This window comes from Lepisma saccharinum, chromosome 29 (genome assembly GCF_977018435.1).
Source record: "Lepisma saccharinum chromosome 29, izLepSacc3.1, whole genome shotgun sequence".
NCBI classification, from domain to species: domain Eukaryota; kingdom Metazoa; phylum Arthropoda; class Insecta; order Zygentoma; family Lepismatidae; genus Lepisma; species Lepisma saccharinum.
Genome location: NC_139257.1, coordinates 11,776,350 through 11,791,643, shown reverse-complemented (window position 1 = coordinate 11,791,643; position 15,294 = coordinate 11,776,350). Strand labels below are relative to the sequence as shown.

The window sequence follows — 15,294 nt, the reverse complement described above, 5'->3', positions numbered from 1 at the left end:
ACATCCAAAATTCTTGACTTTTCCATGACTTTACATTTTCTTGACCCTCATTTTTTTCTTAACATTTATTTAATTGTCCTCTAATTAGGTGTAGTAAAGAAAATATATATTTTTATTCAATGAAAAACCCCTACCGCAAGGCCAGTTAAGATGAAAATTGAAGCTCTACTTTAAAAAGAGATTTAGACTTGCTTTAATTATTAATACATGTAAAACTTAATGCTTCAGACTTCATCCTGGATGGGGAATGGCCACATTACTTTAATAGTTTTACAAAACTTCACACATAGAAGAATGTAATTCTTGAGAAACAGAGTGAACAAATCGTTACCACAACTCAATACAATTTATCAAATCCCAGTACAATGTACATTCACTATACTGTAAAAAAAAATTAGCAACAATTCTTGACCACAAGCATAATTTTGTGACTTTTTCTTGACTTTCTTGGCCTACTTGCTTGACTTCCTTCACATTCCTAACTGATAGACACCCTGCCCCAGATACAATTTTCAACTTCAGGTGCTAGTTTAATGCAAATATTACACCAAACTGCAAGTTACACCTGCAGGCTTCATTGCCAACAATTTTTTCTGGCCTTCACTACATGCATATTTATCATATTGGCAGGGCCTCCCTGATGGTGTAGTGGTAACCATCTTGTAATCAAGGTGTCCCAGGTTTGATACCCAGTGGAGGTACATACTGGTTCAAATTTCACATTAAACAGTAGATTCAGTCGCGATTAGCCTTACTGTGAATAAAGTGGGCTTAAACTCAAACTCTTAGTGGGTATTGTCGATGTTAGATACAAGCCTCTTGATCATATAAGCAAATATCAGGAAGTAGTTTGGCCCCAAGCAATATCATTAGCTCAGGAGCTTGACAGTCAATATGTTAAAGGATCCCACACTCAATTTGCAATGGAGATACATTACTCAGTGGTTCAGATCCAAAGAGGCCTGAAAACAAAAATTTGGAGACCTTGTATTATTCTGTAATACTGTTTACCATCAAATCGAACATGGCCTCATCACGAATATTTGTTTTAATTGTTTTTACTAATATGCATTTTAACTTAGTGGGTCCATACACATGGTTTAAATTCATGTAGCAATAAAACTAATACATTGTGCGAGAGATTTGCATCCTTCAAGACTCTTATTCGTTTCTCAGACAGTGTATCCACATAAAGTTATTGTGTTAAAATGATAACATAGGTTCCCTTGAGTTTGTTCTGAATAATAATCCACATTTTTGAGAGATCTTAGGGAGAATTCACACCATTTCATCATTTCGAAGTGACACCAAACTGACAAGTGATGGGAGACACTTGTAACTTGATGATTTCACCAATGAAATGTAGCCTGCAATGGTGCTATGGCTTGGAAATCTCCCTCAGTCTCATCTTAATGGACTTAATCACAGTACACCCAATCTGATTAATTTATCTTGCACAGCAACTATTCCCCACAGTACCAGACAGTGTTTGCTTCATCTCTACTTGTGGATATTTACCTTCTGTTATTGAAGGCTTTGTAATTTTTCAAGTGTACGCGAATGTCTATAATCATATACAGGGGCATATCCAGAAATAGAATCTTAGGGGGGATCCAGCCAGGGGTGCCCATTCCCAATGGCATGCCTCCCCCCCACCCTACATCAAGTATTTAATGATGACAGCATATCTATTATTATTATTAATAATAAAATTTACTACATACGAAGTGAATCATGTTTTGCTTAAAATCATGTTTCACACACTAACAAATAGTGTTTAATAGAACGAAGAAGAAAAAACAGTTTTGCGGATAAAGTGAGTATTAGTTTCTCTGTATTTAAATAGTGTTTCTTACTGCCTGGTAGTAATGCAATATATTGTTTTTAGGAATTCACCACTGCATGTATTATTCTGACGGAAAGAAAACAACTTTACTTACTGTACCAGAACAGTTACTCACGGTGGAGTTCGACATGGCTGAAGATAGGGATACATTTACAGTATGACTGGCACAGTGGGCACACATGCCTTTTGGGTATTGTTGATTTATTCACGATTGAACACACCTGTCACTCACATCATAACCTTGACCTGTGATTTTTTTCCATGTCAAGACCAAGTTTGTGACATTGTTAAAAAAGAACTGATGTCAGATTTTCAGCTGACATATCACCACCCAGTGTGGAACTTGTAAACTTTTAGTGGATATTATTCTCAGAATCCACAAACCATGCACACAGAAAGAATTCTTCTATACCTGCTACATCGTGTCTCATCGGGAAGTATTATGAATCAACCATAGTATTTTCCAAATTTGGGGGGTATGGAGTTCCAGACCCCCTGATCACATACACACATGTATGCATGAAACAATATTAACTAATAATAAGCATGGTCATTTGAAATGTTGTGTGTTCATTTATAAGAAAGTGATTAGGGTGGAGGCACCGGGGCATGAGTTTACAATACCGGACCACTCTCCAATTTCTATAAAATTTCGCCTACTTACTAATTTCGGTGTCCTGATGACGTAACTGTAGTTCATATTTGGCAGTCACTTGTTAATATTGTACATTTATGTCTAGAAATTGTAAAATAACATTGCGATTTACCACGGTGATTGTCCCTACACAGCAATTCGGAACTATCTTTCTTTCGCATTTCATTCATGGTGTTCCTTTATGCACAACAATCTTGCTGACGTAACGAGGAATGCCTATGAGGTTAGGTTAGGTTCCATTAGCATAAACACAAAGAAAAATTAATATTTTAACTACGAGAACTATACCTTGTCTTGCCTGTTGATTTCTTCATGTTGGGAAAATGGCATCTTCCGTGGAGCTATTGTTCTTATGGTAGGGTTACGTTACGTTAAGAAAACATAGTTTATTTAGTTTTTTCCTCGATTTCCATACTTGACCGCCAATTATTACATGCAGATTCATGTTTAGGAGTTCACAATTAGTGAGTAGGCAACATTTCATAGAAATTGGAGAGTGGTCCGGTATTGTAAACTCTTTCCGGCAACGGTTATGGTCACCTTAAGACATTTTTGTACTGTAGATGTAATTTTGTATCATAAAAAAATTGATATTGATTTTGGAAGATATGAAATGTATAGTTTGAAGCTTTGTGAATCTTGTCATATGGTCAAATTTATTCTATACATAATTCCCAAAAGATGAAAACATTTTAAATTTTTGATGACATGTTTTCCCACTTTTGGCCACTCTGTATCTAGTTATGGGCTTCACTTTCTCCATCTCTAGATTTTAGAAATTTCTTTCATAGGGGAGCTACTTTATCTGTGCCTTCACTGCCCCTGTTGCAGCCTCCCGTTTAGACAGAAATCTGTGAATTTGACCTTGATGTCATAATCCACATTCCTTCCACATCTGCGTCAAAGGTCAACAGCTCACAGGTTTTGGGAAGGAAGGGCTGGAATACATGGTAGGCACTATGATTGAATATTGTGCATTCATTTTGTATAATGTATATATCTGTATCATCAAAATTGTTTTAGTAGTCAAGTGTGTAGTAGAAGATGATGTCAGTAGCAGTCAATTAACACCTCAAGAAATGTTTTAGAAGATACATAGAAAAACTAGTTTTACAACACACACATTTAATACTGTGGTAACACTTTACTATACCTGAGACAGATTTATTCAAATTTACAGGAGAAAGTACTTACGAAAATCATTTTCTGTAGCGTTGTAGATGTTCGGGAATGTAATTTTGATTCATTTTAATGCGAATGCATGTGGTTTTGTACGAAAATCTATTAACGACGCGCTATTGCTGCTGCCGCCATTTGCTTCCTGCATGAGAGCAAAATACGCTCTCGTATTGTCCGTATATGCTAAATTGAACGAAAGGAGTGCTAATGGAACCAAACCTAACAGGCCTAACCTAACCTAGTAGGCATACCTCGTCCCCGTGATGGTTTGTGGGGCTATCGTGAAATTTGGGCTAACGTCAATGGTTTTTCTGGCTCAAGGAACGATCAACGGTAAGCTATCGCCATGTTGTGTGTGGAAATAAACAAGAACAGTAAGTACTCGTAAATGTAAGAAATATACATTACTTTCCTAACAAATTCAATTATTTCACCTAAATAAGTGTTCCGGAATGCAGAATAGTACGTTAGCAATGTAAAAAAGTGCGAAAGAAATGATTTCCAGGTGTCTCAGGTATAGTAAAGTAGTACCAATACTGTTAAATTTTGTTAATTTTAAATACATTTAAATTTTGAATGATTTTCATCTTTTTTATATTTTTTTCCTTGCTGTAGAGGATATTGAAACGATGAGATGAAATAGAACGGTCTCACTGCAGTACATGGGCTGCTTTTTTCCTCTAAATAGACAAACAAAATTTATATCCCCTGAAAGTACGTACCTTCTACATCCATTTTCCGGTGGTACTTTTCCGATTACTATTATATTACTATGCATAAAAAAAGTTTTTCCTACTACTAAAAGCAATGCATTTCTCCATGTCCATATTGTTTACACACAGTTGCTGTCATTTGTTTTGGGGTCTTCCTCTCCGCACAAGAGTTTTGCTACCTTGTCTTCCAATGTCAGACGAGGAATGCTTGCAAGGTTAGGTTCCATTAGCATAAATACAATGAAAAATTATTCTTTGGGCTAAGAGAACTAACCCTAACTACCTATCAACGTAGGCACTTTTTGCTTTAACTAGATTTGTGCAGAAATGTGTGCCACCATGTCACTTTTTCCCCCAACCTGGATACGAATTTCTTGTTTCTTTCAAAGAAAATTTGGTAAATGTCTGTTATATCGGAGACACATTTCTTCATTTTTACAGAAGAAACTACTTACGGAAATGAGTTTCTGTACCATTTGGAAAGTTTATGGAGGTATTTTCTCAACGTAGAATGCTGCACAACAAGAAACAAGCACTTTTGATATAATAAACTTGCATTTTGTGCAAAGCGACAACATTATGCTGTTGTTTCCATTATGTACCTGCAGATGGCGCAAGCGTCGAAAGTCACGCGGTCTTGCCAGTGTTTCCAAAGGTGCCTTTTTTTATGAGAATTTTTTTTAACTATGCTTACCTAACCTAACCTTGCCGGAAATGGTCTGTGGGGCTATCGTGAATGGTTTTTGGGGCTATCCATCAATGGTTCGTGGGGCTATCATGAACGATTTTTGGGGCTATCCGTCAATGGTTTGGATGACATAATGAACACGAAAGTAGGCATTTTTCGGTTAAGAAGGTTGAAACACTGCATACCCACTCCAAATTGACAAAACACAAGCACGACGCGCAATGATCCACAGCTGTGCGTGGCACATTGTATGTTCCGCAACGGAAGAAAGGAACCAAAAGAATTACTCGTAATGTGAAAAATCTATGTTATTTTTGTGTAAAAAGCATAATGGCACCTTTAACTATGTTCCCCAATACATAATTGGTAAGTACGAACCATCCGAAACACAAAATATCCGATTTTAATGTGTCTCCGATATAACATACATTTACCGAAACACAGTTTCATACATCGGAGACACATTTCTTCATTTTTACAGAAGAAACTACTTACGGAAATGAGTTTCTCTAAGCATAGAACGGTAAAACTGCCCTTGCCTTGGCTAGGGTTCGAAGCCCAGACTTTCGGCAACAAGATCGTGAGTTTCATGAAACAATTTCCCTTCCAAAGAATCGAATTCACCAAATCTTTCTTACGTGAATAACTTCCTCCAAATTTCCAAGCACTTTATACTGGTGTCATTTCAGGCTGCAGCAATCCACTGACTTGTAATATTACCTTAATTTGTTGTACATTTATGAGCTCATTTGGCATGTGCATTCAATGACTCTTTATATTTATTTGTAGGGTTTTTGCACAAATGTCGCAGAGAAAAATTTCCAGAAGCAAATGCGACATCTTTGCCACGAAGTTTGTATTTGTGTTTGCTTGCTTGTGCCCCTAATCCGCCCTAATCTGCTTGTGCCTTTCAGTCGCAATGTTGCTAACTAACAACTCTCATTTTTGTTTAAAGAAAACGGCATATTCGCATATGTCCGTAGCTTCTTTCTAAAGCTATTTCTTTTTCTGGGTTGGCATCTCTGATTTTGTGAGGCCCCGGAATCTGGATTTCATTATCACTTCCGGTGCGGGTCCTGGGATATGTGGAAAAAGAAATTTCGCCATCCGGCCGACCAGTCTGCTTTTGTTTTGTCAGGCGTTCTTAACACGGACTTAAACACCGACAAAGTAGGGGAAATTACTGAACGTTATGGAGACGCTGAGGAAGGAGGTTTAGAAATGGAAGCCTATGAAGAGGAAATACTACAAAGATATTCGACGAAATATACTTAACTGCCACCAATTGTAAGTAATATTCGCAAATATGCAATAACGCCCGGACACCTTTAACTCATTTATTTCCTTAATTTTACCACTTTTCTGCATTGCGGAACATTCTTTGAGGTGAAGTTATGCCTTTTTCCATAAAATAGTGTCAACTTTTCATATTACGAGTGATTATTTGTCTTCCTTGTTCCGCTTGGGTAACAGACAATATGGCATGCACTCGTCATGGATCATCGCGCCGTGCTTGTATTTTGTCGTTTTGGAGTGGGTATGCAGTGTTTCAACCTTCTTAACCGAAAAACACCTACTTTCGTGTTCATTATGTCATCACAAACCACTGACGGATAGCCCCAAAAAACATTTATGGCAAGGTTAAGTTGGGTTAGGTCAGGTAAGCATAGTTAAAAAAAAAATCTCGTAAAAAATGCACGTTTGGAAACACTGACGAGACCGTGTGACTTTCTACACTCTCGCCACCTGCATGTACACAATGGGAACAATGGCATAATATGGCAGGCAATGCAAGTTTCTTACGTAAAAAGTGATTAATTCTTGTTCGGCAGCATTCAAATACGAAGTTTTTAGTTTCCCGTGAAAGAAAATACCTCCAAGAACGTCCAGAATGCTAAAGAAACTCATTTCAGTAAGTACTTTCTCCTGTAAATTTGAAGAAATCCGTCCGGGCGATATCACATATTTACCGGTAAAAATTTACTATCCTTCGGACACCTCTATTTTTTTGGTTTCGTCAATCTTTGACATTCATACTTATGTATCTGCTTCGCGGAACATTCCTGAAGGTGTATTAACGTTGTTTTGATGAAATTAATTGCAATTTTTCACATTACCAGAAGGTCTTTCTGGTAGGTGTTTTTCCTTGCCTGAGACACAATATCGCGAGTACACCTTCCTACATAATTCCGGCTTCTCTTTTGCCAAATTTTTGACATTCGAACTTACGTATTTGCTTCGCGGAACATTCCTGAACGTGTATTGACGTTGTTTTGATGAAAGTAAGAGCAATTTTTCACCTTACGACTACTTCTTCCTCCTACCTTTCCGTTTGCCTCACACACAACATGGCGCGGACACCTTCGTAAATAATAACGCGTAGGAATGACGCATCGGCCTTGTTTTTTCTCGATTTTCAATTGTTATGCAGTGTTTCAACCTTCGGAACCCAAGAAATGCCCGTCGACAAACTTAATCAGATGTATTTCTTTTTAACTTTATTTTTCGCGTTCTGACACCAAATTTTAACTATGGATCCCAACCTAACTGAACTAACCTATCCACGCACCAATCGTTCGTGGGGCTAGCGCCAATGGTTCGTGGGGCTATCTTTTTCACTATTGAAACCTTTGCGTGGCCCTACTAACCTATCCACGTGCCAATGGTTTGTGGGGCTAGCGCCAATGGTTCGTGGGGCTATATTTTTAACTATTGAAACCTTTGCGTGGCCCTACTAACCTATCCATGCGCCAATGGTTCGTGGGGCTAGCGCCAATGGTTCGTGGGGCTATCTTTTTCACTATTGAAACCTTTGCGTGGCCCTACTAACCTATCCATGCACCAATGGTTCGTGGGGCTAGCGCCAATGGTTCGTGGGGCTAGCGCCAATGATTCGCAATTATTTCCAATTTCTACATCCTCATAAAAACACACCAAATTTTTACCAAAACATATATTCTCTTTCTTACCTTTCCATTATACATGTTCCCACATCCCATTCTTCCTCACGAGTAGCTTACATTCGCTCCCACACTTTGCACATTCCTTTCCTCTCTTCACCACCCCGTGTGCAACCAAAAACTCCACCGGATCCTCAACACCCGGCACCAATTTAATTTCACAACACACCCACCACACGTCATTATCCAAACCCTCGATTCACAGTTCTAACTCTCGTCGCAAACACAGACAGTTGGAAACACTGGATACCAACAAAACACAATCACGACACGTCATGATAGTCACGACGGTGTATGAAGGTGATGGTGTATGAAGGTGTACGAACTTGATGGTATACGAACATGTACGCCCCAAACGCTATCTTCGTCGCAGAATTCATTTTCAACGAACAACATGAATTTCAGCTATAAAACATTCCCACATCACACAATACACCTTCCCGATGTTCGACAATGCTACAGGAACTTATTACGGTAAGTAGTTTCTTCTGTAAATATAAATAAATGTGTCCGAAGGATAGTAAATTAGTACCGGTTTACATGGTTCGATTTCGATGTACGTCTGTTAACACATACTGTGGAGTTTAGCGATTACTTAAGGTTTTGTTCGATGTATGCTTTTTTTTGGGTAGGTTAGGCAGGTTAGGTTTGGTTCCCTTAGCATTAAATTAAATGCATTAAGTCCCTAAATGTATTCTACTAAGGTTCCGATTTACTTCTACATTCATTCCCACGCTTCTACAATATTTACTGTCATTGTCGACGGGGAATATCTTGTCCATGAGAAGTACAGTGTGTAAGGTAATTTTTCAAGTTGTTTTTTTTTTCAACATAAAGAACTTTTTTTCTAGTCCAAACAGTGCTCATTATTTTAAGGAGAGTTAAAATTTCGTGTGACAATGATTTCCAAAATTCTATGATAATTAATTAATCTTTGTGCTAGGAGAAATCATAAAACAATCGGAACCCTTACAGGGACACTGGTTTTCGTGGATTTGTATCCAATTGTCGAATAGGAGGTACTATTATAGTATGGGGGTGACACCTATAAATCATATATTTCGCACTTTTTTTACATTGCTAACGTACGATTTTGGAATGCGGAATATTTCCTAAGGTGAAATAATGCATTTCTAACTAAGATAATGTCTATTTCTTACATTTCCGAGTACTTACTGTTACTTGTTATTTCGATTCTGTAACACATTATGGCAGGCGATCTCGTACTGGTTCAGGGTGCGTTGTGCGAGTGTTTTGTCGATTTATGCAGTGCTGCAACCTCGTTCACCGGAAAATACCTACTTTCGTGCCCGGATTTGAAATTATGCTAATACGTCACAAACCATTGACGTTAGCCCCAAAAACCATTCACGTTAGCCCCAAAAACCATTTTCCGTAAGGTTAGGTTAGGCAAGCATAGTTAAAAAGAAAAAAAACTCGACAAGTCATGTTCTAGTGAACAACTAGGGGTTGCATCATCTTAACACACGGAACATTGTACTCTTGTGCAGGAAGCAAATGGCGGCACACACGGAACATTGTACTCTCGTGCAGAAAGCAAATGGCGGCAGCAGAAGCAGCGTGTCAAACAGAGATTTTCGCAGAAAAAAACATGTATTCACATTAAAATGGATCAAAACTACATTCACGAACTTCCACAAAGCTACAGAAAATGATTTCCGTAAGTAATTTCTCCTGTAAATTTGAAGAAATCCGTCACTCCTATACTATAATGTTACCGAATAGGATTCTGTGCTAGAGACCAGATATTACGTGATCAGTTGTTTAACACGTTCTCTGCTGGGGTGATTTCACCAATTTTACCTCCTGCGCCAAAGGGTTTATTGTTTAACAAATTTGAAAGTTTCGCTTCTTATCATGTAAAAAATAGAACAGCCAATGCACTTAATGTGCACTTGACTCCCACACCTTGTCGGTCATGTCTTATGCAGATCCGTGTTATACTTATTACCAATGCCACCCTAGGAACAACAAAGTCAAGCAACATGTGGTTGCAATGTCCAACATGATGTAATTTGTATGTGTGCCCGTTTTGGCCAGTGGTCAGTACTAGCATGCTTCTTGAATCAGTGCTACATTTTGAAAATTGTAGTTGTAGCGAAAAATTCTCTACAGCTACATTTCTTCTCAGCATTTTGAGGTAAATTTTGAATGTCACAACAGTGAACAAAAGAAAAATACTTTTGCTTGAGGTTCATAAAGACAAAGTCTATTGCATGGAAATTAGGATATTCTAGAGTATAAACATCTTGATATCACAGATTGTAGATATCAATGTAATTTATTTCATTAGTATCTGAATAATTATAATATCCAAATAACTAACTGACATATATGAATATATTCCAGCTAACAGCTCCATTTTATTGAGTTGCATCACTATTTTGGGGAGAGACATGCCTCGTTTGCGAGATCCCTAAAATAAATGCTAGTGTGCACCACCCCCAAACAAATCCTGTGGATGTCCATGGTGGAAAAGAGCAAAATGCCCTTATTTGCTGTGTAAAACACAACTTGCAGTGTGCCTGACCCTGTGGCTGAGCGGTTAGCACATTGCGCTGTGATGCCAAGGGTCCTGGGTTTGAATCCAGCTCGGGTATGGTTGTTTGTGAATGTCCATTCATCAATTTCTTCATTTCATCACTCGTCCCCATCTTCGCAAATTAGCCAAGTGGCACAAAACACGAAGTAAAATAAAATAAATAAATAAAAAAAAATGCAGTGTGAAAACAGGTCATTAATTTTCCACTACAATGAGAAAGCAATCAATGAATCAGTATATTAACAGCATTGATTATTGTCAGTATATAGGATCTCACCAGCAAGAAATTTATGATATACATATACTTTCTAAAATTACAATTATCATCATAATATTTGTTCACAAATTTCAAAATTGCAATATGCTCTGGTTTACACATCAGTTTCCTCTATATATTTTATGAGATTGTAAAAAGTACATATGAGTTATTGACTTTCCTGCAGAAATGATAATTTTCTTTAGGTAATATACAGTTTCCAAATTTGGTTTTTCCTACTTTTACGTCAATTTTCTGTAACTTTTGCTTTTCATGACAATGAGGGTGAATGGTTTATTTAGTAATTCTCTTATCTACAGTCGCTTTGTGCCACTTGTAGCTAATTGTGAGAGTGAGGAAGAATAGTGAATGATGAGCAGTGAGGGGAATGGAGGAGCAGGAGGATCCCATCTTTCCTAGTTTTTGTTTTGAGTCAACTTTCTGCAGACAGAAGCTAATTGAGACTGGATCTGAACCACCATGTGCCTCCGCCTGTTTAATAAGAAAAATGATCATTACCCTCCAATTATTGTTCTTTCTTTCATTATTTCATTATTTAAATCTGCACAAATGATAAAACTGCCCCACATGTTGTCCCTCCGTACACATAGTAAAATGGGCACTTGAGGAGCAGATGATAAAGCAGCTAGGAACCAGTAATATATCAACATGATGGACCAAGTTTTGAGGGTTGCGCTAACCTTGCAACTTTGGATGTCTTGTTTTTTACTTTTTACCTTAAATTGAATGGACAGAAATGTGAGAATAAGCAGGGGTAATGTTTCTATGGTGTAGTTTTAAATTTGTTGTTTAGTGGAAATATCAATTTTTGAAGAATTATTATGTCCTTCAAATCCGGGAACTTTTCTAACGTTGGAAGCGGCCCCGGCGCCCATCCAGCGTCGAATAACATGGGTACCTTGGGGGGGGGGGGGTGTGAAGGCGGTCAGGGGCATGATGCTGATCACATCACCCCCACTCACGACCGGATCAAGAAAGTGTGGGGCGTTACCCCCACACCCCCTATACGCCTTCATGGCGTGGTGCTAAGCACAGGGGAGCACTTTACCTTTTTACCTTTACCTTTATGATGGATATCAGTCATAATTATTTTCAGAAAACTGGGTATCTAGCATGTTCATGACAATTATCATCCTTGAAAGAATCAATGAAATATATTTTTCATATTAGGGTCATTCCACATCAAATCATCCAGAATGTTGTGAAAATGTCACCCACCATCTCCGATTTTGATGAAATTCGGTATATTTTTAGAACTTTTGACGCTAATTACAAAAATGACAACTTTTTTCATATTGGTCAAGGGATTCAGAAATTACGGGTTTTTAAAAATGTCTGTGTACGCCACATGAGGCTCCACTTTGAATGACACGGATTAGGTTATAAATTATAGTATCTTCTCTCAGGTTTGCCGTAGAAACTTCAAGTTTGATTTCTTTTGCTCAGGATAGTGTAAACTTTCATTTAAATAAGGTTTTAGATCAGTGTATCAATAATCATGTATTTTATGTATAGTTTCATGTATTTTTTTAGAAAAATAAATGACTAACTTCAAGAGTGAATTTCGTGCAATGCCCCCCCTTCAATTTCACCCAAGTTTTATATACAGGTAGCTCAGAGTGGGTACTGATGCTTGATGGAAAAATTGGGATGGGCGGTTCAGAGACAGGGTGATAAAAAATCATTTGCATTAAAAGTTAGTCTTATTAAGAATGCTTTTTTATTTAGCACAAAGTCTGAAGTACAATATGTTTTGAGGTATAATATTCAAAATTTCTGTTCACTATGTGTGAAGATAAGCATAGGCGTAACCTTGTGGGGTAAAGGGAATCATTTGCCCTATCCAAAATTTCTAGATTAATTAAAACCTACAAGTTAAATATATTTTGTGAACCTCCTGGCATTTGAGGAACAAACAAAAAAGAGTAATTATTGTGATTTTTCAAATGTATTTAGCAAATAATCTTTGACACTATTTTTATGGGACGGAAAACTTTATAATTCTCTAAACCCAAAGATTGTTCCCAAGTTACGCCCATGAAGATAGTACCGAAAAATACTTACTCTATTGTATTCTATGCATTGCCAAAATTTCATGCACTATAAATTGTGCCGTTCACATTTTCTGTTCCCAACTGTAAAAAAATATATATCTGTAACTTCTCTACCTTCTCTGGATGCTACGTAAAAGGATTTTCTTGGAATTGCTGGCCTGGCAAGGAAGCTATGCTTTGTTGCATGCTAACTTCATCCACGCTTTACCTCAATTCATATCTACTTGTATGTGAAAACTTCAGTGTTTTAGGTGGACTGTCGAGCTAGGAAAAAGTCATTGTCGAAGGAGTGGATCTTTGGATCTTGTTGAACTTGGAATGGAAGAGAAAGAAATAGGTGGAAGTGGAATCAATGACACCATATTCAAAATACCATGGTCAGCATACAAATGATTTCTTAATTAAAATTGTAAAGCAAGCAAAGTTGACTCTGTGTTTCATCATTTATTTGCAGTATTAATGTAAGTATATGAAGACATATTATATACTAGAAACGCAATTTGTAATTTTTACACAAATCAGTGATCATTAACTGTAAGTCTCTTTCACAGTAACTGTGAAGTAAATCACAGTTACTTTTAAAGTACAGTAACTGTAACTGAGTTACTTTTTAAATGAGTAACTGAAACTGTTACTTGTAAAAAGTAACTTAACCGTACACTGTGAATAGCTTAAGTTCAAAACAGTGCATACTTAATCTTCCTGGTGCTGTTGTATAGTACATTGCAATTGCTGACAAATTGTACTGCGGGTTGTTGCCATTTCACCTTACATGATTAATAAGAAATTTATGCCTCTAATACTATTTCTGTCCTCCTCCGTAGTCGAGCGGGTTAAGGCGTTCACTCGTCTTGAGATCGTTCGCTGCGGGACGGCGTAGGTTCGAATCCGGCTCTGGTCGGAATTGATTCAGCCTACGTATAGGGCCGGTGGCAACCCACCATCGTAGGAAATTGGGAAGCTCCGAGTGAGTGAGCGTAACCTGGTCAAGAAGACCTACAATAACGGCTGGGGGTTCGTCGGCTGATCACCCGTCACCCCAACACTGGTCTGAGACCTACATGCTATAACAGGTGATGGCGGAACAGTGTGGGAAGGAGACCATCAGTCGGTAGGTAAGCCAAGGCCCGTCAAGGTGCTGTAGAGCTGTGGGTTATTAATACTATTTCTATGGAATTGGTACTTCATTGCTGCACTTGTTACTTGATACTGTTGATGTCTATACAAGTCTTCTAAGTGATACAATCACAAGGAGATTTTCTGTGCTATGTGGGAAGAAAAGCTCCATTTGGAAAAACTTCAATCAGCACAAATGTGTATTATTAATTCTTACTTCATACTACATATCTCCGTGAAGAGATGATGATTATATTTTTTTAAAAAATTGAAGACAGTTGAAACTAACTTAGATACAGTGGAACCTCGATTTTAAATTGTTTAGGGGACCAAGCTGAAATATCTTAAATGCGAGAAAATATAAAACCGAGGAAAATTCCTTAGCAATTTGCTATGTTCGGACCACCAAGATTGAATGTAAAATTCAGGAAAATGTAAAATTGAGGAGCTTAAAATCGGGGTTCAACTGCAATTATTATTTGTAGGTTTTAATTAATCTATAAATTTTGGATAGGGTATTCCCTTTGCCCCACAAGGTTACGCCTATGCTTACCTTCACACATAGTGAACAGAAATTTTGAATATTATACCTCAAAACATATTGTACTTCAGACTTTGTGCTAAATACATAAGAATTTTTAATAAGATTAACTTTTAATGCAAATGATTTTTTTATCACCCTGTCTCTGAACCGCCCATCCCAATTTTTCCATCAAGCATCAGTACCCACTCTGAGCTACCTGTATATAAAACTTGGGTGAAATTGAAGGGGGGGCATTGCACGAAATTCACTTTTGAAGTTAGTCATTTATTTTTCTAAAAAAATACATGAGTCCACTTTATGCACAGTAAGGCTAATCGGGACTGGACCTACAGTTTAAAGTGGGATCCGAACCACTTGTGCCTCCACCGGGTATCGAACCCGGGACCCCTTGATTACAAGGCAATGACGCTACCACTGCGCCATGGGGGAGGCCCTTTACAGGTTTGTCTACAATTTAAAGGGGGGATAGGACTTTTGGTACACCATGTATATAGATAGATAACGGAAATAAAATTTAGTTAAGTGATTCAAACAGAATAAGAAAATCGAAAGAACTTGAGTGTAAAATGCAGGAACCAGTTTACCTTTCAACTATTTATTTCAGGGAATATAATGCCTCAAAATAGAAATATAGGTTTTGTAAATACTAAGACGGAACGCATCAAAAATCGTGGCAGTTTCGGCGGCCTTGACGGTCAA

At 37.7% G+C, this 15,294-nt stretch overlaps 1 protein-coding gene across 2 annotated transcripts in view; it reads left to right on the top strand.

The window, feature by feature from the left end:
* Positions 1–6,228: 6,228 nt before the first annotated feature.
* The window catches only part of LOC145981643 (uncharacterized), a 43,104-nt gene continuing 34,038 nt past the window's right edge, over positions 6,229–15,294 (top strand). For both annotated transcript variants that reach the window (XM_083115036.1, XM_083115035.1), the window contains exon 1: positions 6,229–6,368. The gene's annotated coding sequence lies outside the window, so the exon portion shown is untranslated. The remainder of the gene's footprint in view (positions 6,369–15,294) is intronic.